Consider the following 26,311-nt stretch of genomic DNA (forward strand, 5'->3'; position numbering starts at 1 on the left):
ACAACCAACCCGCACTGAACATGCAGAACATTTGCTATGTTCAAAGCTAAACAGCACATTTCCGAGCAATAGGCAACTTTAATATTAATGAGTGCAATATTCTCAAAAAGGTATTTCTGGCTTGAGGTTTAGGCGTGCATAGACACGGCTCATTTTTAAACATTACCTATAGACCCCAATTTTGCTTTAACGTTGGTCTGCGCGAGATTTTCCAGCGTCTTTCCAACTCCCCCCCCCCTCCACCTTTAACGTTACCCAGCAAAGGCACGCGTCACGCTGTCCTTAACGGATTTAGCGTAGTCTAAATACCAGCCAGCTCCAACCAACATTCATTTCAAACAGTATCAATTTAAAACAAAACAGAATTTACATTAAGAGGAAACTGAACATGGAAAGAAAAAAATAATAAAATAAGGCGACGCCTCTGAAGCCTTAGGATGTTCCCTTGCACTAAAACCTTTATCAGCCTTTATCAGCTTTTTCCTGGCAGCAGCTGGCTGCCGTACGCGCGCAGTTACTTTCCTTTTGCCCCTGGCATCCTTCAGCACGGTAGCCAGCGCCGCACGGGCTGCTGTGTGCCCCTTACGCGACGCGATGTAACACGGCGGCGTACGGAATCGGATGGGCTAAGCACAGCCCCGACCTTAGGGAGCATCTCTCGAAACAAGGTTTTGCAAGGAACCAAGGAGGGAAAAAGAAAAAGAAGGGAAAAAAAAGAAAGAAAAAGGGGGGAGAGGAAAAGAGGAGAAAAAGGAAAAAAGAGGAAAAATGGGAAAAAGAAAAAAGGAAAAAGGAGGAAAAGGTGGGAAAGGGAGGGGAGAAAGGAAAGAAAGAGAAGGAAAATTAAATCCGCGGGGACGAGCAACCCACAGGCGAGCGAGGCTGCGGCGCCGGGGCTGCGCCCAGCGCACCTCGCCGCGCCCCCGCGCCCCCCGCGCCGCCCCCTTACCGTGCCGCGCGCCCCTCGCCACCTGGCCGCCCATGGCGCCCACGCGCGGCGCCCACGCGCGGGCCCGCGGCGCGGCGCGCACCCGCGTCCACGCGGCGCCCCGCGCGGGAGCCGCTGCCCCGCGCCGGCAGCCTCCGCCCGCTCCGCCCGCCGCACCGGCGGCGGCAGCGGCATCTGTCATGTTTATTTACACGGGAAGGAGGAGACTTCGCGGGGGCCTGAAACAGCTCGCAAGGGCTCGGGGATGCGGCGCCCGCCCCGCGACCTCCAGAGACACGCCGCAAAACGCCGGGCTCCCTTCCATTACTGCTATTATTACTATTATTTTTTTTTCCCCCAGCAGCGAGCCTTTTTAACGCTCTCCCGCTGTAGATAAATCTCTCGGAAGCGCGCGCGACGCTCCGGTAGCTTTGTGCTGATGGAGGCGGCCGTTTGCCTGGTTATAAACCCAGCGGTACCCTGCTTCTAGGCAACGTTCAGAACAAAGCACGAGGTACTGCCAACTTCGCTGCAAATTGCAAGAACTTATTTATAAATCAAACGGCTTTGGCCATTGCAAACTTTGGCTGCGCAGTGCTTTGGTCTCCTAGGGCAAAGCCCTGGAATAAACTGCAATGGCAAAAAAAAAAAAAAAAAAAAAGAAAGAAAAAAAGAAAAAAGAAAGAAAAAGAAAAAAGAAAGAAAAAAGGGGGAAAAAAAAAAAAAAGGAGGGGACGGGGGTGGGGAGAAAATGAAATTGTTACCAGACATCGCTGCACCAGAGTCTTCGAATGCCTCTGCTGGTTAATTATTAATTATTTAATAGCAAAGAAGCGGTGCTTGAAATGCAGAGTGCTTCGCCCCGGACTGTAGTAACACAAGCGTCACCCCCCGTAAAGCCTTTTGCGAGGGGCTTGCCCGCGCGGCTCGGATACAGCGCGTCCTGCTCTCCGGCGCGTTAGCTCGGCCGGGGGATTAGGGCAAGCGCGGGGCGGCGGAGGGAGGCGCGCGGGGCGCCGCAGCTCCCTGCCGCCCTCCCGGCCGCTGCCCTGGAGGGAAAGGGAGCGCCGGGCGCATCCAGCCTCGCCAGCGCGCGGCTGGCTCGTGCATCCTGACGCTCCGCCGCGGGGAGAGCGGGAGTCAGGCTCACCGGGCCTCTGCCGCCCACCTCCTCCCGTGGCGCTGGGCAACTCCCGCCATCCCGCTGCCTCGATCCTCTCACCTCCAAACCGGCAAGCAAGGTTTCTCTCACCGGTGTCGGCGGGGTTATCGCTTGGGAGGGTTGGGCGCCGAGGGAGCTCGGCACTTCTGGAGGAGGTGGGGGAAAAAAATAAAAAATTAATAAAAATAAAAATCACACACGGCCAACAGCCAAAAAAAAAAAAAAAAAAAAAAGCCAAAAAGCACGCTCGGTACGTTTGTGCGACCGCCGTGAAAGTGAGAACCGCTGCACCCCGAGCGCCGCCGGCTTGCCGGAAGAGCGTCTCCCAAGGCTGCCGCCACCACCGCCGTTCTGCCCTAGCAGAGGCCCCGCTCGCCCCGGGCTCCTCTGCCCGGCCGAGGCAGCGCTCGCACCCGGGCCCCGGCGCCGAGAAAGCAGCTCTTCCCGAGAGAAGCAGCACGCCGGCAGCGCTGAGCTCCTCCCCGCTCAAAGTCACCCTCCGCAGCCCTTACAGCAGCACCTTGGCAGAAGAATTTCTTCTTCTTCTTCTCCTTCTTCTTTCCCCCCTCCATTCCCTCCCGGCCGATGCCGCGTTTCTGGCCGTGGCCGGGGAGCAGCGCGGCAGGGCGCCGGGGCCGACGGCGCTCGCCGCGGCACCCAACCTGCCCCAAAGCGCCGGGAGCCTGCGACAGCCCAAACGGGTTCGATTCCTCGGCGTTCGGGCTGCCGGCAACGGCACCGCTCTCCTATTCCGTAAGCGCGTTCCCTTGGAGGAACGAAGCTTACGGAGACGTTCAACCTGCAGTTTTCTCCCTCACCTTCTCGGCTCCGTTTGGCTTTCCATCCTTTCCTTCATCTTACTACAGCTCTGTGAATAATTGACTTGTTGGTTCACTGCCTCAACCAAGAGATTGCTAGTGGGAAAAAAAAAAAATATATATATATATATATAAATATATATATATATATACACACACACACCCCATTTCGTGTTGGCCCAAAATGAGCATTTTGTGTGCCTCGCGGAACAAAGCCTTTCCTTAACTCAAAACAAAGCATTTTATTTTCAGAGTTATTTTTACCTCATTTTTTTCAAGTTACGGTCATTCAATCCAGCTCTGAAGTGATGTCTCAAAAAAAAAAAAAAGAAAAAGCACTTCATTTTAAATACAAGAAGAAGATTCTGAATTTTGTTTTAGATTATTTTTTTGTTTGTAACTTATTGGCTTGTTTGTTTGTTTGAGGGGGAGGATGGAGAGGGCAGATTGCCAGAATGAGTCATCCAGCCTGGCAGGAAATTGTAAACAATTTCAGTCGATTTAAAAAATTCATTTTTTGAGAGGGGGGAAATCCAGCACCCCTGAGAGTTCACACTGTGCAGTGGAATAACTGCCAGGGGACGCACCCTGAGGAGCCACAGTAGTTAAATCTCCGTGATCTTTCCTCGAGGTTCGTTTGACATACGGCACATCTTTCCTTTGCAGCCACGTCACGCCGGACCTTCTTTCTGATTTGCTCTTATTACCCTCGAGTCTCTTTTGGATGTTGCCATTTTCCGAATTTCTCTTCCATCTTTGTTTTTCTCATTCTCTAGACAGAGAAAAACCCATCTCCAGCCTCCTTCCTACCCTACAACTGTCCATGCTGATTCCCTCCAGGTGCCCTTGGATTCTTTCTCTGTCCTTGCTGATACTGGCAAGGCCTCTTTTGGCATCACCTATAAACTTCAATAATATCACCATTTACTCTCTCTTCTAAATTATTGACGAAGATATTAAGGCTGGCCCCAACAGAAACCCAGTCCCTAAATCCATACCGCCTGGCAACGGCATCCGGCAGACTCTCTGGCCAAGTGGCAATGCTGCTCTCCAAGCAGATACAAATCTGCTGCAGGACTATTTTGAGACCATGTCCTGTCTTGCTAAATATATTTATTAACCGCAAGATTAGGTTGGTGCAGCTGCAGTTGAGCGCTGGAGAAAAAAAATGGTCTGGGGTTGGTGTGCTAGACCAAACCCCAGGAGCGCTCCTCTTCTCAAGGCTTTTGGAAGCGTGGCACGGCCGAGGTCCGTCCCGCGGGCACGCGACCCCGGCGGCACGCTCGAGCGCCGGCGCTCGCGGAAGCACCCGGCACCGCAGCACGGCCGGGATGACCCGCCGGCACGGACACGGCTCCGACACGGAGCGGGCTCGTGCGCCGTCCCACGGGGAGCCCCGCTGCCTCGTGCACATGCCTCATCCGCTGGGATTTGGCGGCTCAATGACCCAACAGTCCATTTAGCTCTTTATTTAGGCCATGCGAGTTGCACACAACTAAAACTCTCTGGATACTGGATTTGGCTCTGTGAAGACCGGAAGTTTACTCTTCCTAAACAAGATAAAACTAGCATTAAACGCTCCCTGGACAGAGGTTTAACCCAGTTAATGGTGCTGCACGTGGAGACATCTCCACAGAAAGTGGCCCAGAAGGTCTCCCTGAACACCAGCATGGGGAGAGGAGGGAATGGTTTAACTTAATCTAATACTTGCCAGGGACAGGAAATTTTTCCTTAATGATTTTTATGTTCAAAAAGATGCCAGCAACTACTCTGTTACCACTTGAACTGACTTTATGGTGAGAAACAGCTTGACTAAAAATTGTCCTTTTTTTCCTCAACACAGTAGCTCTGTGCAAGCAGCTGGAGATCACCTAGGAAGGTGGGAGAATTTGGGCAAATATATTGTAAGCTCTTTTTTTCAGCATGACTCTGACTGCAATTAGAGAATAAACGTATTCTCAACAGGAAAGGATCAAACGGAGAATTTCTCACTAGCATGCAATAGTGCACAGAGAGCAGGGACCAGAGGTGGGAAATCTTATATTCTAAGCACCCTTTTAACATTAATTTTCTTGTCATTAATGGAGGTGGGCTTAGACCAACGATGTCTGTCTGCTTTTGTTTCTTTATCTGTCACACAAGGATACAGATACTGCCATAACCTAACAGAAAATACTCTTTTTAATTGATGTTTGTGCAGCCATTTGAGAATACAATGAGTTATATAATTTTTAAATATTATTATAAAGCTGCAGGTCTGGAAGAAAGCCTAGTCTCAACGTGTAAATCGAAGGAAACTCAAAATCCTGGCTGAAACGCTTAAAAATAGAAGTTGCCACTTGTCCCTACAAACTACAGCACCGCAACTGTCAGCGTAGCGGCTCGTTTGCCGCCGTACAGATCTCTGCACCCAGCAGGACGGGGGCTTCAGGAGAGGGAGACCTTTCCGCTGAACACGCTCCTCACCTCGGTGCCCGGCGTAAGTGAGACATCAGCCTCATCCGCTTTCGTGACAGGCGCCGCGGCGGCTCAGCGGCACGCGCTGCCTCTCCGTAGCGCAATGAAGACATCAGCGAGGCAGCCCAACGCGCGCCACGACGCAGACCGACCCGACCCAAGAGCCGCTGCCCCGCGGGAAAGACTAAGTAAGGCTTCGCCCAACGGCGAGTTCAGCGCGATCGGAGGGCGACTGCGAGAGCCTGGCAGTACGTCGTACCCTATGTATTAACCGTACTCAGGCTGCTTTCCTCCGTGCTTCTTAGAACAGCAGTTCCCTCTCCAAAATACAATTTTTAGACCATACAGAAAGCCTGTGTAAGGTCTGGGGCAAATATCACCTGGAATTTGCTAAAAGCTCACTTTCCAAGCAAAAATACCTTGCTGTACATGATACCTACTCTGCCTCCAAATGCCTCTAGTTCTCACTTTTTATATCTATTAAATGAACATTAACTTGTTAGCCTCTCACTCTCATTTCCAAATAACTTTTCAAGAACACTTAAAGAATCCTAGGCCTATGCAAGTGTAATAAGAAAATGAAGATAAAGGCAAGCAACTCACCAGAAGAAATGCCATAATTTACCCAAAAAACGGTGATTTTTAACATTCACCCAATGAAGATGACTTTGGTTTGACAGCAAACATAAGAAACTTTAGTCTCCTATGTGGGTCTATATTCAAGCAAAGATTTTCTTAAGTCTCACTCGAATATCCTCGTTTTGGCTCTGACTATGGACATGGCATAATGACAGCATGGCAGGACTGAGAAACCTGCTAATAGCCACAGAACTGGGCCCAGAAACACTGTTTTGAAACTTAAGATACCATCATTCCTTGTGATACTGCATATGACAATCTTTGGTGGCACAAGCATGTAATATTTTTCCATGTAGAGTTACAGGAAATACCTAGGCAACATATTTCCATATTATACAGTCACTCATTCACAGGCAACATCCAAACTCTGCACGGCAAAATTAAATCATCACTTGAAATTATCATCTGACGTTATCAGCATTTTTATGGTGCTTTCGTTTTAACATGTAAATGTTGAGCAAACAATACATTTGTTTTCACAACTTTCCTGTAAGAGGTGGTATCTCCAGCTGAGCTAGAGCAGCAGATTTCAGGTTCCTCCCTCCACTCCCCCCCCAAGAAAAACATTTTGCAGGGATCTTGCAAGCAGGTTAACTCATTGCAACAGTCCTAAAGCGATGCTCTGGCTGCTGGCTGAAAAGAGCTCAGGCAGGATCTCCTTGAAAAAAGGCACAAGAGGAAATCAGGCCATGAGAAGGCAGCGGCACTGGGGCGCAAACGAAGGTTAGACAGACACCTTTGGCCCTGGCAGCTGCGAGCGCGCGAGAGCTTGGCTTTAGAAGCTTAATAACGTTCTCCTGGTGTAGACACGCAGCTTCTAAAGCCTCTTCCCAGCAAACGCTGTGATGGGAGAGAACAACCTCTCTGTACTTTCTGTTCCACCTTTTCCGGGAAAAGCCTCTTGCTTACACACGCTGATGTTTATGACCAAACCAAAGCACCGGCTGTTTGTGGTGTCAATATTAGCCCAGCAGAGAAACACCTTCTCCTTATCTGCAGCCCTTACCCTGCCAAAAGTCCTTCAACGAGGGAGGAGAAGGACAGCAGGCTCCCAGAGAAACTTTCCAGTCCCCAGGGACCCGTGCCGAGGCCCGCCGAGTCCTCGTCCTCCCGCCGGCTCACCACCGGGGCTGGACCTCGGCGCAGCCGGGCTCCCTGCGCACCCACCCACCCCGCAGCACCCTGCCTCCCGGTGCAGGACGTCACGGAGGAAACGCAATTTCTTCTCCAAGCTTGCCATCACAGGGCTGCTTTTGCTAGGTTTCTTCTGTGCCAGGCTTCAAGGAGCTGGAGGGCAAATACTCTGAAGGCAAGATGAACCTCGCAGGTGTAAACGTGAAACAAACTGTGCAACACTTCCACGCACAGTTCCTTTCCCACTGCCTCTACTCATCCACTGCTCTCCCCGTCTCCCAGTCTCCTCCTCTCTTCTCACCCGACACTGCTGTCCTGCAGCTCCCCACCACAACCGCTTTGTCTTTTCATATTCTGTTCAAATTTTTTTTATTTTTCCCTTGTTACACCTTTTAACTCCTTTCTTCTCCTACTCAGGTGAAAACGGGTTTTGCATATAACTTAATCTCACAGAAATACTGTGAAAATTCATGAGTCAGAGAGTAGATCAAGGACAGCTATTATTGCCATGAGAAATGAGTTCTGCTTCTTCAGCTTAGCAGCACAGGATTTAATTAGGACAAAACCAGAGCTTTACCTTCACTAAATACTACTTGTTTAGGACCTAATTCAGCAAAGCACTAAGCAGATGAATGTGAAAATACTCTGCTGAGCAGAGCAGTGGTTCATCCCCCCTCCAGCCACTCCTCCATCTGACATCCCAATTTCCAGCAGGAGGGATCAGAACTCAGTAGGACAAACTTCATAAAATTACCAAATGCACAAAAATATCTGTATGCCCAGGATCCAAAACGCGCGGATACATTCACCACTACGGCATCTAGACTGAGCGTCTCTGACCTACCGCAGCTTCTTCTGATCTGCAAACTTCTACAAACCAAAACGGCTCCGACTCTGCCATTACTTTTCCTCCCATGTACCGCGACTTCAATCCAAAGGTCTTTTCCACTTCTTTTCTCCCTCCCCCATTCTTCATCTCAGCATCCTCTTCTGTGCCGCCCACACACTTGGAGAGAGAAGAGCAGACCAATCTGGCAGGCTCAAATAATAATAAAATATAAAAAAAAAAAAAAAAAAAAAGGAGAAAAAATGTATTTTCTGGCCTAAAAGATTCTTTTGTATTTGTGTCTGGAGAGAGTAAATCAAATCTCTTTTCCCTTCCGCAAGAGCTAGTGGAAGGGAGATAACTCCCAACATCTCGTATTCTCACAAATCAGCCCAGACCAAAAGGACAGGGAAGGGCAACTCGCATTTCCCTCCGACACTCGCACTCATACACCCCTTCGAAGAGGAACATCAGACTCGTTTTTAATAGTGCCTTCTCCTAGCACCAAGCATCAGTTAAAAACACCCATTTTACAAGGTGGGGTTTGGTTAGTCCATTTTCTTGTTTGCTTTTCTTGAGAATGGCTGAGCAGAAGCTCTGTTGCCTCCAGGCTCATCAACCAGCCAGGCGCTCACGGGTGCCCGAGGGCCGGCTGCTCCGGCCGGGCACGCGGCCGCTGCAGGAAAGGGCCCTCGCGCACCAGCGGCGCGAGGTGGCCGCCCCGAGGGGTCCGCATGTCCGCGGGCAGCGCGCGCCTCTGCGACGCCAAGTCCGCTACCCCATTAAGGTCCCAATCTTGCAAGCTCGTCGGTATGTGCAAAAACCCGCTCTGACGTAGAGCATCCAAGGACGTTAATGGCACGCAGCACAGCGATACAGTCCAGGCATGTGGAAATAATCACAGGCCCAGAACCCACGGTGACTGACTTTTTTCCCATTCAACATATGTTTTACTTAGATGCTTGCTTCTTCCCGCTCTTCTTTCTCTCCATCTCCCAAACTATTATTTATTTTTGGTGGAAAACAGGAAAGTATCTTTAATATAGGCACATTAAAAGTCAAATCAAATCTATTTGGGAAATATAAAATTGTTAGTCAGGATATAGACAACAGATTTTATTAAATTCACGTATTCCTAATCATAGCCAGACCCCTGACCCCTCCACTATTAGTAATTAATAGATAAAATATGTCTGAACTATCTTCAGCCTGGGATGCAAAAAGTAACATTTGAGATTCCTATATAAAATTAGAACGGAAGAAGTTGAGTTTCAGTGAAGGAATAAACACTGTTTGTTAGGACCAAAGAATGCTCCACAGGATGATTCAGAGCCTCTATAGCTATTTGCCTCCTTAAGGTGAGCTGAGAGCCATATCCCAGGCTAGTAAAACTAGCAGTGACTTCAGCAGAGTTGCAACATCAACATAACCAGCGTCTCACACTCTGTATCAAGTGACCTTAACTGTGCTGTTCTTATGATCTGGAGATGTTTCAGGCCTTATCTGCACAAAAACATTTCACCCGTACAGCTACATCTATAGGGAACTCAAAAACACCACGCTTCTCATCTGGCATGGCTTCACCAGCAAAAATCATTAATTAAAAAAAATGATAAAAAAAATCACAGCTACAAAATGATGATTTTTGTCACTGTGGCTTTGAAAGGCAAGGTAGCCCCATAGAAAAAATGGCCATTTTCAAAGGTTTTATTAACACAGTTACAGCAACAGAGACACCATAATGCAGACAAAGTCCTTAAGCTAAGCTTAGACCAATATCTAACTGGCAGCTCTGTTGAAAGCAAATATTCACGTTTCTCTTTACGAATGGGAAATCAGCCATGCTTTTTGCCATATTTCTGACCTATTATAGGCAAAAGTGGAAGCTTTCACATGACTCCTTTTGCCTTGCTACTGCAGGAGCCTGTACAAAATCCCTGGTGGCAGCAGCATGCCCTCACCCATGGGAGACGGTTGCTCTTCCCCAACGTAATCTTTGTTTAACTCTTTCCCAGCCTTCACCTCCAAAGTAAAAATCTTTGACACTGACAACTGATGCTCACCATTTCCCTTCTTCAACCAGACCATCAAATTACACTGTGACTCACTCCCGATTCACATACAATGTACTGACATTTCCAAGACCTCATTAGAAGTATAACTGTGGTCTCACTCCCACTTTAGAGACTATTTCCCCTACGGCCAACGTAGTTTGTCTGGAGCAAAAGAGAACAGAATATTGTTTGTTAGTATGTAGCAGCCTAGAAATATAAATCTTATTCCTTGTTTTTAAATTAAGATAGGAACATTAGACATAGGGCATGAGAAGATTAGTATCCCTGCATGATTAATGTTAACTGGGTAGGTCTGTATGTTACATGGATGTGATGCTATTTCAGATGATGGCCCTTTTAATCGGTAGAAGTCTACTCAACATCCGTATGTTACGCAGTTTATGATCTCCTCAGAAGTTTTTGCTTCTAGATTCACTTCCCTGAAATCTGTCAAGGCAGAGGTTTCTTTAACAGAATACATATTGAGATTTGGGCAACTGATACCATAATGGCCCAAATGATCACTCTATCAGTTGTCCTTGTGGTGGGTAGAAATCTGGCTCCAAGAACAGAGTTTCTTTCCTGGACCTCCCTTCTCAATACAGAGGAGGTGAATGCAAAATCAGTAGCTTCTGCTTCTTTCCATACAATCCTTAGAGCGCAATGTTGATTCCCTTTAGCTACCTGCTGCTTTGCAAGTTTGGGAAATGTTCAACTATCTACCCCCCCCCAAAAAAATCAAGCAAATAGAAAAACATCTTTATTCAATACCTCATTTCAGATTCTAGCAAACAGAAACAATGTCCCTTACCACACAGTTGGGATATAGTCTTACACTTACATGGGTAAAATCATAGTCTGGGCCAATGCTTGTCTGGATTTAGACAACTTGAGTTGAGAAAGGAGACTTGGAAGACATTGGAAAAAAAAATGAGTAGGGCATCTCTACGCAACTGTTCTAAAATATTTAAGGGAGATGGGCTCAATAGAGAGTGAAAAGACATTTTTGCTGGCTCATGAAAATGAAACATATGCAGGGCTTAATCTGCTGCAAGTGAAATCAATGAGAATTTTGCCAGTGAAGCAAAAGCAGAAATGGAAACAACATCTGACAATTGCTACGTTAGACCCATACAAATTGCTTCAGTTAATAGCCTGTGCACTGGGTAGATAATATACCATAGGCAGCTGATGATTTTAAGCTTCCATTTTCACAGTATGAGGGTGTCATGATCTGGGGAGTTTTGAAGCTTGTAAAGGCTGCTTATGCTTAGTCATAGTTGGAAAAAGATTTTCCATTTAGATAGTCATGCTAAATCTATAAAGACACCAAATAAAAGAACATGTGAAAGGAAAAAAAAGATAAAAATACAACATAGAGATTAAGTTATATGATCAAGAATAGAAAAGAATTTGGATAAAGCTTTTTGCTAATAATTTATTATTCAAGTAGCCCTCAAACTTCATTTGTTGGAATATAAATGAAAAGTATTTCTGAAAATTATTAATGTTGGGAACTGACTACATAAATCCCAGAGGCCAACTCCTTAGCTGGTATAAATCAAAGCATCTGGCCTTGTATCTTTGAGATCATAATGAGATGGCTGCAGAGCAGTCAATACAGAAAGCACGATATTTAGAAACTAATATCTCTCTGGATGCAGAGCACACAATGAAGATAAGACAGAACAGCAAAACAGGACTTGACTGTCATATCAAAATCCAGGGATACTCAGCGGATTAGTTGTGCAGGCAGCAGACCCACTCTGGGAGACAGCAACAGAACAGCATAATGCAGAGAGAAATCTGCATCGCTGCCCAAAAGCACGAAGGGGAACAAGAAATAAAAGAAGAAATAAAGGAGTGGAGGCACATTTCAGAAAGCTCTGAGCTCCCATTTAGTTGGCAAACAGAGGTCAGATTTTCTAAAGAACTCAGCAAGCCAGGCATCAACCTTTTTCCCAGGCAGATGTGCAGATATTGAACTCCTGGAAGCCTGATAGATGTTTAGAAACATGGCCCTACATGCCCCACTCCCACCAAGGACACTCTTTAAAAATCAAGTATTTTGTTCAATGCATTTTAAGCACAGATTCCCACTGAGCAAGGCTTGGGCATTTTTATTTTAAAAAGACCCTAATTCTAATGAATCTGAGTTTGAACTATTCTGCACCTTGGTATGGGTTTTTCCAGCCTTTCACACCTCACCGTTGGTGGCTATGGTGGTTCATCTGGCACACACACACAGTCCAAGCCCTGGGCCAAAGAGACTGTCAGATGCACCGCTGCAAAGACTGCAGTTCTGCAAATGCTTGGGAAATGCATGATGACCACAGAAGGAAAAAGGCCTGTACAAATCCTTATCTCTCTCACCATCCAGTCTTTTAGAAGCCTCCAGAGGCAGACCTGAGAAGATACTCAGCAGTGTGTTAGTTCACAGACATACCTACTTTGTCATTGTTCAAAGTTCATTTTAGAAGTTTCAAAACAGAGAATTGCACAACTGTATACTGGTTGAGATTCTTAAAAATGATATGCTGCATCTTTCCCAAGTTTTCACTTACCAGGAGGTTTAGCTGACTCTGAAGGCCACACAACTACCATTTACACTATCCTGACACCTGACAGAAACATTTAACAAACAGAGGTAGCCTCATGACAAAAAAAGATGCCATATTGCTGAGACATGAAGGTATCATTACATGCTCAGCACACCCTCAGTATATCTCCAATATTAATGAGCAGAGGTAAACAAAGCTTCAGTTTTGGTCAGCAGCGCAGGATCTACTCAAGCAGCTCCACTCCCTGGGTGCTGCGAGAGGAAGGCAACTGCAGACAAGTCTCTATTGATAACGAGGACAACTCACCAAGTTCAAGTCCCCCAGCCAGCAGGAGGAAGACAAGCTTCAAAACAAAAAGTATTTTCCAAGATTCACATAGTAAAGACAGGTAATTCAAAAGGAAGCAAAGAAGCAGGATAACAAGAAAGGTGTGTCCCTTTCCAAGGTCACTCATTCAGATGCTGCCACCAAAACGACATCTCATAACCTTTATCCACGTGACATTTATATCATCACAACACGATTCCACCACAGTTAAATCCCTACAGAGTTGCAAAGATCGAATGGATCAAGAAAACCAAATTATGTAATTGCTGCACCACTACATTTTCCACAACAAAATTTCCAGACTGTTTGGCAGACCACATTGTTGTTCTTTCAGATGTCCACTCTGCACAGGTTCACTGAGGTCTTCAAGGCTCCAGGTTTTTCAGCTGGATTATCCTCCACTCACCCTGAACAACTAACCCACGAGCAAACAACAGAGCAGTAGCAAGCCACAGCAGCTAGATTCAAGTCTAGAAATTCAGGGCAGCCAAATCTGGGTTTAGGTCCTGCTCTGGGAACGGCATGCGTTATAGGTGTTCCCACAGTTTATAACATTTGGCTGCAACAGGCTCTGATATCATCATTTTCTAAATATTATCTGCATAGCAGATGTTGTGTGTGCACTGCCCCTCAAGCCTCTGCCATCTGTTTCCTACCTAATAAGTCAAGTGTTCGTGTTTTTTTTTTTTTTATTCGAAAGAATAAAATGGGGGGGGGGGAGGTTATCTTCAGGTAGTTTCCTGTTCAGATTAGTTCTTTTTTTTTTCCTTTTAGTTTGTTCAGTTAGTTTCTCAGTGCAAAATGTTAGAAATTTCTCCCCAAAATTTCTGAAGCAGTAAGTGATTTCCCCTTACTCATGCATGAAAAATTATACAGTAGCGATAAGAGGGTGAATTGGCAGCATGTACCATGGAGACTGACTCCACGTGACTTTTTCTTCCTAAAAAGAACGTGAAAAGTCACAACTGAGATGCAGAAAGCTCGACACCAGGAAGGGTGGGGAGGAGGGAGCAGCAATGCAGGGCGAGTACTGACATCTGACCAAGGTTAGCAAAGCTGGCAACGTGACAGAAGGTCTGAGCCTGTGCCTTTGAGGACCTCAAAGAGCCATCCCTGACAGCGCACTGCCAAGATGCGAACAACATGTTAATGGACCATCGCTGGTGACAGACCGGCTGTGCCTTTTGGCAAGTTCCTCATTGCCAACCCCAGGGAAAGGGCAGTCATTGCAAATCTCATGTGGTTCAGCTCAACATCTTTCCTGAATACTATTTATGTCCTTATTTCCCTGATGCAGCAGATTCTTCTGCAATTTCTTCACATTAAAATAGTATTTAGAGCTTTTGAATTTTTTTAAACATAGTTTTAAAACTACCTTAAAGTTAAAAGATGCAAAAATTGAACAGCCTGTATTCCTCTCTTCATTGACCAAGCCATACAACACAGCCATGACACTGCAATTCTCCTCAACTAGACCATAATAAATAGTTTTGCAGTGTCTTCAAATATTCAGAGAAACATTACTGCTATCATAAACCCACCATACTTGGAATTCAGCTTCATTCACCACCGATAGATGCTCAGACAGGCAAAACTGTGCTAACAGGAATGTCTGGAGAAAGTATATTACCCATCCAAAAACAGACGGCTACAATCACCCAACCAGTAAGTAAAAACAATATCCTGAAGGGATCCGTCACGTGCCTGGGGAGGCGAGCAGCAAATAAATACTCATGATTAACAGGTTAGAAGCAGTTAATTGTTTACCAGGAGCATCCACCAAACAGCTTCAGATAACAAACACGTACATAAACATCTCAGATCGCTCATAGGCAATTACAAAACAGAAAATGGGATAACTCAATCAAACAAACTGTGTTTACTGCAAACAATTCATCCAGTTAGAGCTGCAGTTGCAAGCCACAGGGAAACCTGTAGCGGTCCCAAGCTATGTGGGCAACTTTCTGCAAGGCTGTCAGCGTCTTTGGCTTCTCTGCTCACACTTTTAGTGAAATGACAATTCTTCCTCATTTGTGATGTGCAAATGGAACCAGATCAAGAGGACCTCTTTGCCTAGGGGTCACCCACACAGCAACTTTAGCCAATACATGGCTATCTCCAGCACCCAGGGGATCTCTAAGGATAAGCAACTGTCAATAGCAATGAAATCTTCCAAACACAGCTGTAAGTCCTGGTAAGAGTTAGAGGCTTGCTCCATGCCCAGCCCACGGAAGATGTACATCTGCTACAGCACCTCACACATTTTGCTACACTTCTACCATCACCTGCTGGCAATTATGACTAACATGCTTTCTTGCTTTGAAGCCTAAGAAAAGGACTCTTTCAGGGTAGAGCACGCACTGATGAATACCAAAGCCAGACCAGAGTTGTGGAGGGAGGGATCTCACAGGTCATTTGTCACTCCTCTCTCTGTGCAGAGCGGAGTCCCCGCATGTGACCACATTCCCCACAGCCAGGAGCCTGCCTTCCTTCTCTGTTCCCACACCAGCCTTTCCCACTGCTCTGTGGCTCTGAGGGTTGGACAGAGATGCACAAGGTCATATCTACTACCAGTCTATCCAAGAGAGACGAAAAAAAAAGCCCTGAAGAGAAGGGCTTTCTCCTCCTAACATTAGCTGGGTTGGCAGCAGGGCAGCAGCAGCTATAATAGCACTTGCAGCTCATTACACATTCCCTCTTTTCTGAGTCAACTGCCTTTTTCCATTTGGGAAGCAGAGCACCGTTGGCTAGGTCATATAAAAAAAAAAAAAAAAAAAAAAAAAAAAAAAAAGGAGACAAGGAAACTATAAACACACCACTAAACTGATGTATCATCCTGGGTGGGATTGAGTTGCATGGGTCTGTGCTACAGTCTGCTCTGCGCTTTTATGCAGCGCTCTGCCAAGGCTCAATAAATAACTAATAGCACAACAGATCCCTCATCCAGCTGCCCATCAGTAGAGAGAGATTGCTGTAAATCACATCAGACCAACTCCCAAGGGGCCATGCCTGTCATGGATACCTGGGAAGACAATATATAGTTGAAAGTTTTCTTGGTTCAAACTGGTGAGAAGAGCAAGCTATTCTGCTCAAGTCAAGCACATTCAGTTTGCTCTCTTTGAGCTCAACAGCCGTGCAAAGTCCCACTAGATCTGCTTCAAAATGCAAGGAAGCTTTCCAGGTATTCCCAAGGAAAATGCTACCAGTTTCAGGAGGAACATCAGGAAGAAGAGAAAAAAAAATCAGAAAGAGAAAATTGAAGACACAGAGCGGTTTGCATCCAATCTGTGAACACTGCACTGCTGCTGTTTCTGTAATTATCTGCAGATCAAAGGAGTGGTGATGGCCATGACAACTCTTCACCTCCGTTCTGTCCACCCTCCCAAGAAAGTTCTCAAGAAGATCTCAAGTGAAGTGGTTTGTCTCAGAGAGGGAGAAAAAGGGGCTACACAGAGCACTGACCTGTGGGGAGATGGCAATGGGACACAACACTGGGCAAAGGGAGAAAGGGGACACACAATACCTGTGTTAAGCCAAGGGATGCAGGGAGCTTCCGAAATACAGGATGCAAGGGTGGATCTTTGTGGAAGGAATAAAGAGAGAGAATTAACTGCTGCATATGCAGCGCTCTTTATCTACACGTGTGCAGCACTCCTGTATAGAAACATAAAGGCCAAAATAGGTGTTTGGATGTTTAGCACACTTCCTTTTGCTGTTCATATTGCTACAGTCTGTTCTAATGACTCTTCAGGCCTTTGGGAGCAGAACAAAGGACAGAAATCTTTCACTGCCCAGTCTGCCAAGCACAGGTAGCATTTGCAAGCAAAGACCACAAGAAATATCTAGTTGCTTACGTCAAGTTACAGGAAGGCCAGCATGAGGGTTGCCTACACCCTCAACACTGCTCAGAATAGCTTTTTTTTTTTTTTTTTTTTTTTTTTTTTTTTTTTTACTTTATCTTATATACAGCTGGATTCAATGATAATCCTTTCACAGGGTCAAGTTTAGGTTTTCCAAATTCACACCAGCATAAAATCATATGAGCAATCTGTGTTTCCAACAGCCCCTGAATGACACTGCAAGACAACAACACACAATGCTGAGCCTACTTCCAGGCACACATTCCCGACTTGGGCTCTTTCCACTTCCTCCCGCAAACAACAGGGTAGGTGGATTAGTGATATTACTCATAAACAGATCTGCCTTGTGGTGACAAAAATAAACAAACAAAAAATCTCCAAAACCACATATGCAGCACAGCCTTTCTTTTGCTCTAGTGTCTTGTAAGTGGGCACACTACCAGCAATGGTTATGTGAGGGAAATTAAGTGACAGCAAAAATGGCATGGCAAGACCTGAGGGAGATGTCAAGCTGCAAGGTGATGCCCTGGTGTTCCTAAAATGCCACTTCTCCTTGAGCATCAAAACTTGTGGATGCTGAACACTATAGAGCAGTGACATTTAGACGAAAGACTTAAAAACCTCACTGCATGGAATTTTTCTTTTTTTTTAACTCTGCTTTTCAGGCAAGTGAGTTTAGTGGTTAATCTCAGTGATGTTACTTTCTAGATCTCTGCAGCGTGTGCTTCCATTACGGACAGCCAAAGAGCCCCAAGACTACAGCTTCATTTGGAAAATCAGTAATAAGAAGCAAGAGGGGCAGACCTGAGAGATACAAAACCTATGGAAAATGCCTGCCTTGTTTTCACAACCGACATAGACCTGGGCCATGCTCTGAGGTCTGAACTCAGAGATATTTCATACATTTTCATACAACTGAAAACACCGTGAGAAAAAACAGCCATGCACTCTGTTAGATGCCACAGGTGCTGAATGTTTTACAGCTTAAGAGACCAAGGTACTCGGTACCTTACAAATACATAAATGCTTCTACAGCTGAAAGTAATCAAGACAAAAATCTGCAGTTATAACACTTAATATACAGCTCATTCCAACTTCAACCTGAACTTGTTCACTGTTACTTACAACATCTGCCTTGAGACAAGCGGAGCTACAGGAGAAAAGCTAAACAAATATGTCAAGATGCTATCTGATCCAACAGAACCAGGAGCAGGGAGGGAAGGGACAGTCAGTGCTCGACACCTTGTGCCTCGAACGCCTTCCTCCTGATCTGCCAAAACCTCTGCCACATCTTACACTTAGGTGACTTTCGTCTTCCAAAGCCCTCAATATGCCTGCACATCTATCAGGTGACCTGAGTCCTTGAATAGGACATAAGCTACGAACTTTTGATGAAATTCTACCGTTTAGCTACAAAACACTCATTAAATGTGGGACAGTGAACAGCATCAGGTTTTGATCTAAATAAAGGCCTTCAACTGTCTGGATGATATAGAATGACTTTGTTTGGTTTCCAGCTTGTTTTTAAGCTTTAAAACAGGAGTATGAAATCTGGCCACTGTTGTTGTGCTGCTGGCACTAACCAGACAATCACCAGGCATGTTCATAACAAGAAAAATCAAAGGGATTTTAAGAAGTGTTTAACCCCGAGCTCAGGAATCTGATCTGTGCATTGGTCATTGGAGTTAATCAAAGAAAGCTGCAAAGCATTCTGCTTCAATCTGGATGATCTGATGGGATAGAGGATTTTTCACTGTGACTCTTACTGTGCTCCATGTTAGTACTTTTTCTAAGTAGGTAAGACTGAAAAAAAAAAAGAACAAAAAAAAAAAAAACAGAACTTGAAAGTAAGACTTTTAGGTTATACACTATAAAACAGAAAAGAATATCCCATACAATAGGACAGTCAGCCTTCTGCGAGTTATCTTTAAACCCACAGAAGTGCTGGGACATCTTGCAGCAGAACACAGTGGACACATTCACTTAGCTTCAGGTTCTAGCAAAGCTTTCAGGAATTTTCATCATCTCGTTTCAGCAGTAGCTTGTACAAATGATCTTCAGGATTCAATTAACTTTCTGATTCAGAATTAGGAAAAATGCATTCCCAGCACTGTCACGGACACAAAAAGAAAGGTGAGATCTCTTTCAGGCTCCCAGCAGTTCTTAGAGTGGCTAGACATATCTTTCCCCTGATGTATGTTCAAACCAAGGATTTTTAAAGTTGCCTGTTATGTCAATGTCACAAGGAAGGGTTTGGGTTTTTTTTTTCATACTATTACATAAAGCCAGAAAGCACAGTCTCTAATCAGAGGAGGGCACTCTCCATTTTCGAGTGGAGATGCTCATTTATATAAAGGGATCCCATTAACTTGTTGTCCCTAAGCTACGTGTTGGAGTGACCGTGGAAGAGGAGGCAACGAACACATTATTTCTGTGTGCCATTATATAAATGTCCTGTAACAGCAATGGCTAAAAAAGGCTGAGGATTCAAATGACTTAGGATTTGAGTGAATTCACTGGAAATACTTTCAGCTTTTTTCCCTAATAGATAGCCTGGAGATATGAGAAGACTGGGAAGCGCATTCAAGATCTGAATCTGAGGTTGCTGTCTTTTTATGGCTGTGCAATTTCCAAATCAAAATATTAAAGCAAATGGTCTTCCCCAGGCAACAGACGTTTGAAATGCAGTGACGGGCATCAGTTTAAGAACATACATACAACCGAAATATTTTCATCATCTCGAGGCTTCAGTCACCTCTAGCAGAGAGGATGAGCTGTGATTCACATAAGGTAGATGACTGCACCAGAGACAAGGATGAAAAATTCCCTTTCCTCCATTAGAGGACTAACGGAATATAGTGAGTATGTCTTTCCCGGTGACACGGCCTTGCACAACAAGCCAGCATCTAGTATTTTTAAAAGAAGCAATAATGTTCTCCCAGTCAGTTGCATACAGAAGACAGAGTCCCTCAGCTCTTCTGCATAAAAAACTATTATTCCTCACATTTTTGGTTCCAAATTAGGTTTGTAAGTGCTCCCCTACCTCCTGACACTGAGTTTGTGTGAATGACTTGAGAAAGCAAGGAAATATGTAGCAGGTTCACTGGATGCTGCAACATATGAGGATTTCCCCTTTGCCTGTTAAAAGGTCACTGCCTTTTCCATTTGAAAATGCATTACTTTCTACTTACATTTCAGCAACATCTTTGTTCAAGGCAGGATGTAGGCCGCATTACCAGGCTCGGCATGAAGTCACTGGCAGGCAATCCCCATTCCTTGGGATCCGGTTGTGTAGTTGATGCCACATTACTGACAAAAGGTGGGAACATAAACCCAGCTCTTGCTATCATATGCCTCAGAATTATTAAATTTCATAATTGTTTACTGCCACTGTGTGTAAAGCAATGGTGTAGCTTATGCTGTACAAGCCACTTTTATTTACCCATGTAAGATAACAATGCAAAGACCCTGGCTGCCTAGCAACTTAACTTCAACATGAGATAGGTTAAGATTAATAATTGCGGTTTTAAAAACTGTTTTCCTTTCCCCACATGTGATCGTGTTAACGACAAGATCAGAAACCATGACTCAAGAGAGCTAGGTTCTATTTCCAGCCCTGGCAATGGTTCTCTGACCTTGAGTCTGTTTCTAGTTTCTAAATTTACAAAATAGTGATGATAAATTTCCTCTACTTTGGACAGATTTGGAGATCTTCAAATGACAAGTGCTATATAAAAGAGTATAGATTCCTGCCAGCTTACTACTTAATAGATGGCCTCTTAGATAGCAAAGCAACAGCCAGAGCAATGCTTGAGTGTGTCATATGCCTTCTTCAACCAACAATTAGGGAGAATTTACCTTGTAGATGAAGTCAAGGGTCCTGGGCTCTCAGGGAAAGGAGCGTGTCACCTACTCAGGCTTTTTTTGCCCTCAAGTTTTTGACCACTGGGGGTCCGTTAGTAAATATTTTGTTCAGAGGTACTGATTATTACAGCGTTACCCTTGATGCTCTGACTCAGCCCTGCCCTTGTATTTTCTCCACTGTCATTCTGAAATTAAGATAGCAACCAGTTTGCCAGTGAGTTGTCTCTGCAACCAAATCTTCACAACCTTTTCAGCAATACTGATTTAACTGTTGTGTCTACAGCAGAACACAGTCTGTACTTGTGCCATAAATGAAAGGAGTCTATAAACTGAAACTGGTCTCAAGGCTTTAAATTACATGTAAATTCTCACTAAGGTTATAAAAGGGTCCCGTGAATATGAAACAGAGATAGCAAACAAATCCTGGAATAAGCTTTTAAAAGAGAGGAATCCAGGCCAAATGGAAACACACTAAGTATAATTTATAATGAGCAATGTGTAAAAAGCTATCCAAATCATGTAGCTCACAATGAGAATAAACAGTGATCTTCCAATAGGGACAAGCACAGATAAGCTAAGTATCTGCTAAAAGGCTGAACTTTAGGTAACCTTTGTTGAATGAGTTAGTAACACCCAAAGTCACCACTGGGTTTCACTAACGGCTGAAAAGGACTGTAGCAAAAGTAGTGCTTTCTCAATACGACTAACCCAGACTACAGTACCTGTCCTCATGTGCAGTGGGAAATGGTGGTTGCTGTGTAGTAACTGATGTCAAAACCGCAGGCGTGTGAACCCCTTCTCCTGCCCCTAGGGAGCACAGATGATCTTGCAAGGTAACTGGTTTGGGCGACAAGACGGAAGGATGCCTGCACCATTCAACTATTGCTATAAAGAACATCTAAATGAATGAGAACAGCTGAACCTCATCTTGAGCACAAATCATGCAATTCATCCCCATCCTGAGATCTGCACAGGCATCAGAGGTTGTCAACAGGAATGCTTTGAAATGTGTGTAAATACCTGAGAGAGTGCTGCCGACAACAGAAAACAGCAGAGAAAGCCTATTTCTTGAATTTTTATGCTCTTAGGAGTGTTTTTGTAATTGTTAAAGATCTTTGACAGGCCACTTTGCCAATAACTGGTGGAAATAAAAATCAAGCACAGACCCATGCTATTTAGGTATTATGATACAAAGCACAGCGAGACTCTCCAGAGTGCTGTCAGATGCCAACAGAGAGAGCAGTCTGGGTGACTGGAGGAACTGCAACCCCCAAGTGGAGCTGAGACCCCAGGTAAAGGCACAGTGAACAGCTGGGGGGCAAATTCCTCAACCATCATGGTTATCATCAGAGTAATGACTGCCCTTTGGTAGTTACTCAGCCTCAGAGCATGATTATTCCAGAACGCGTTTACTTCTTAACTAGATAGTCTGCTAAAATACATACATAAAATGACAATTTTAATATGGAATCCTTTTCTGCCCCCTGTACATGTGGGGGGTTTTTTGTTTTTTGTTTTTTTTTTTGTTGTTGGTTTTTTGGGGTTTTTTTGTTTTTGGTTTTTTTTTTTTGTTTTTTTTTTTTCTTTACCTTCAGCACGGTGAGTCATTCATCAAGTTTACGACAATGTCTGAACAGTGAGCAACCATTACCCCACTATGGGAATGAGCAAATGCACAAGCAAACTAGAAATATGACCATGTGTCACATTAGCATCGATCATCTCCTAGCAAAGAGAGCAGTCAGCACTGCAGAGAATGAACCATCCCGGGCAACAGAGCTCTTTCCTTGGACTGTGTTGCTCTTCCCAAGCCTTCTAGCAGAAGACAAAAGGTGAACCCTAGACAATCAAAGAAACAGGAGGTCACACTACTGCCCAGCACTATCACTAAGCACAGCAGCAAAACTTGGCAGGCTCAACAAGTATCTAGAGTGTCTCTTGCCAGGTACTTGAGCTTCCAACAGAGATGCTGCAGTTTTTTCCAAAAATGTTGCCTTCTTAAACAAACTGGACAGATTGTTGTGGAGATGCTAAGAGAATGTCAATCTGCTAAATGTCAGAAAGATTTTGACTAAACTAGGAAGAAAAATAGCTGGAAATTGCAGTTATATAATTAGTAACAAATCTTTAAATCTACATGTTTGGATAGCAAGGCTGATGTAAAAATCAATTGCTGAAGTGGAGCAGCCAAGAGGCCAGATTCAGATCTTCTTTACGTCAGTGAAAGTACAGAGTAGCTCCCCTGAAGCCAAAGGAGTACATAATGCTGTAACGGTCTTAAACCATCCTTTCAAATCTGTTAAAAGCTAAAAGCTAAGCTAAGCCACTGTCATGAAATCCATGAAATGGAACCGAGTCCAGGAGGGTTGGGGTCCCTCAAAGCCAAGGGCTGAGCCAGGAACAGGTCCTGAGTCTGACTGATCTTCCAGCACACAAACTCCAAGAAAGCTCAGAACAGCCTGGGTCAACTGCTTGTTTTACCATCTGAAAGCTCAGACCCCAGATTCATTTCCTTTATTTGGTTTCTTTTCGTAAACAGTGGTTTCACTGATGAAAAATACTGAACAGAAAAAAATACCTTCAAAGGGCAGTTGTCCCTGCTCAAATCTTAAGTGTGAAGTGAACCGAATTGGACTTCCATAGCAGATGCTGGGTTTCCAACATGCTATTAGGACCTAGTTAAGAAGCACTTTCAAAAAACATAAATTTTGTTAAATTCACAAAAAAGCAACCAAATAACCACCCATATCTAGAAGTTGTTTCATAGCCTGACATGCTTTGCATTTTACATTTTATTCATACATATTCTGTAGAAGTGGGTCATTAATTGACTGATATCAAGATGCTGAACATCTTTACACCTAAAAATGCTTCCAGTCTCACAGGTGCTTGATCCATTGAATTTTGAGTCACAACAACTGAGTGAAGATAGCACATGTCACTGTAGAAAAGGGGCTGTGTTCAACTGGACTAAAACATTATCTGTTTTCCTCCTAAGTTGTTACTACCAGCAACCACAGACCCTGCCATCACATCTCAAAAGACCATTCTTATAAAGGGAAGCAAGGCCAGAACTGCTCTCTTCCTTCCCGATGTCAGGAACTGCCTTTTACCAAAAGATCAAACAGTGAAGGAAGAAAAAAAACAAGCAAACAAGGAAATAAAGCTAATATCAGCCATTTGGGACACCCACACACACAAAATGCATTCAGGAACATACCACATACAGTCTCAGAGCCTTTTACAATCCCCTCTTGATGATTTTAACCTGGCAGTCTTGGAAGAGTCAGCAGGAGATTTGCCCAAATGCAGTCCCTCAGGATTGCACCCTCCAAAATTATTTTCACCACAATCCAAAGAACAAGGCAGCCTTGTGTCATTTTGTGTCATTCCAAAGATGAACTTTGGTATGCCTAACTTTGGCTAGTTAAAACAAGAACAAAAATAGCGGTATCTCAAAGCTATTTATTTGTTTTTACAGTAATTTCAATGTTATGCTACAAATATAAAGGTGGCATATGGTATTCCTACATGTCCTTCAGCAGTCTTCCTAACAGTTAATAAGATGATAGGTTGAGGAGGAATGTTTAAGATGCAGATTTTGGTGGCTGGATATGGTGCAAGGGGATGGGGGAGTGAAGAGCATTTCAGACACTGAAAAACAGAAAGCAATGAGACCCAAAGCTTGGGTTTTGACTTCAGTTGAGGGTACTTTTTATTAAATCATGAAATAATGGGCAACAATGCTTTCTAAAGTGTCACTACTGGCTTGCACCATAAATATCAACTGAGCCAAATGGGGGAATATCCCAACTTCCAAACTCTCGTTTTAGACTGCCTATGAAGTTGGAAAAGCAGCAAGTTTTCTTGTGCCTGATGGGCTCCATTCCTGTAGTGTCTGTTCACCTTAGTGGCCTGAACGTATGCACCTTCACTGCACCTTTCTAAGGAGGGCAATGCTATTCTGTCCGTTTTTGCAGTGCCTAACTATTTGCTAGAACCAGTGGCACTTCCAAGTTTCTAGATGTGGATGTGTCCTAGATGCTCCATTTCCAGACAACATCCAAAGACACTTAAGCCCCATCCCTTGATTTCCACAGAAGGGCCCCACACAAGGACCAGCTGGGGCAGCCAGGGAGCTCCTGCAGGCCTCCAGCCAGTCAAGAGGGACAGCCACACTCTAAAGGGTGCTGTGCCAGGCTCCAAGAGATAGCATTAGAAAAGCAGAGATCTTCACAGATTATAAGGCACCTTACATGCTCTAGAACAAAATATTTTGTCCAAGGTCATGTCAAAAGTGTACAACAGGGCAGGGAAGTGAAGGCAGGTGTCAGACCACCTTCCAGTCCCCCAAACACACTCCTTCACTGTGCGATTCCCAATCCATCCATGTGCAAACACCTTTCTTTGCAACTGTGCAGGCAAGAAGAAATGAAAGGGGTGGACTTCCGAGAAAAGCAAAAGCAGCTGCAAAATATTCCTTATGTCCTGTCAATTCACACCACGTTAACCGTAACACTTCCTCTACTATCCCCTTCGCGCCCTCACCACCACGCTCCTTTCTCCCCTCATTTTACTACCTTTTACTCATTTAATCACCAGGAAAGGCACTCGTTATTTCTGCAGCAAACATCCAAAGACACCAAGGCCCAGAAAGCACACAAGACTGCTCAGCTATATTCAGTAAAAGGTCTCACTTTACTGCTGGCTGTTACCAGAGCTCTTCCCCGGACACCTGGCAGGGGGTGACAGGGGCTGAGGTACCGGCCACCTGTCCCAGAGCTGCGTGTAATGCTACAAAGGGGATTTAACTTAGGCCGTTCTTAAGAGGATTTGGGAATCATCGACTTGCAGAAAACCACAGTCCCATCTGCTGCTCCGGTGCAAGTCTCTTAGCTGTTCTCACAAAGCTCATCTCTGTTGTCATCTCTCTCACTTGTCCTCCTATTACAGGATCCTGCTGCATAACACAGATGCTCGAAGACGTGAGGTTAGGTAGGTACAGGCGGAGGTGAACAACAAAGATGTTTTCAGAAGTCAACTAGCTTCATATATCACATGATACTCTAAATAGCATCACTTGGAGTAAATAAACCAATAGGCCTGACTTTCAGAGCCGAATATTCACAAGAGACCAGATATTATGGAGCAGTCAAGCTCCTGAGGCTTCAGCTAGGATTTAGGAGGGCTACAGTGTGCTTGGAGATTTTGAAAGTTTGACCAATTATTCAGCAGTTTAAATCTGGAGTTAAGAGTTGAGCTTCAGGGCTTGTTTAAGTGATATTCCCACTATACTTTCTGTTTCAGAGACAGAAACTCATCCTTACATCATGCATACAGAGGTACAAAGTGGAACAGAGTGATGTAACAAAGTCATGTCTAAAAGGCAGAGAAAGGAAAAGCAAATTCACTAAGACAAACTAAAACCTGCCTTGTTTTCTCAGCTACTTAAACACTAAGATACATGCAGTCCAGCCACCTATTTTCCCCCTTCCCCCCCCCCTTTTTTTTTTTTTTTTGCTTTTCAGATTTTAGAGATAGATTTACAATTTAGACTCCAGCTTCTTAAAAGAAATCCAGGATTGCCTATTTGGCCCTTAAATAAATCAGTCCTAATCCTATAACATAATACTCTTCCACTTCCACAGGATCGGCTGCCCTTTCGCCCTCAAGGTGGTTCC

The 26,311-nt window shown here is 44.7% G+C and overlaps 1 protein-coding gene across 1 annotated transcript in view; it reads right to left on the reverse strand.

Moving 5' to 3' along the window:
• Nucleotides 1-26,311, reverse strand: part of NEURL1 (neuralized E3 ubiquitin protein ligase 1) — a 159,005-nt gene that overhangs the window by 86,677 nt on the left and 46,017 nt on the right. The window lies entirely within an intron of this gene.

Source organism: Rhea pennata, chromosome 7, assembly GCF_028389875.1.
Source record: "Rhea pennata isolate bPtePen1 chromosome 7, bPtePen1.pri, whole genome shotgun sequence".
NCBI lineage: Eukaryota > Metazoa > Chordata > Aves > Rheiformes > Rheidae > Rhea > Rhea pennata.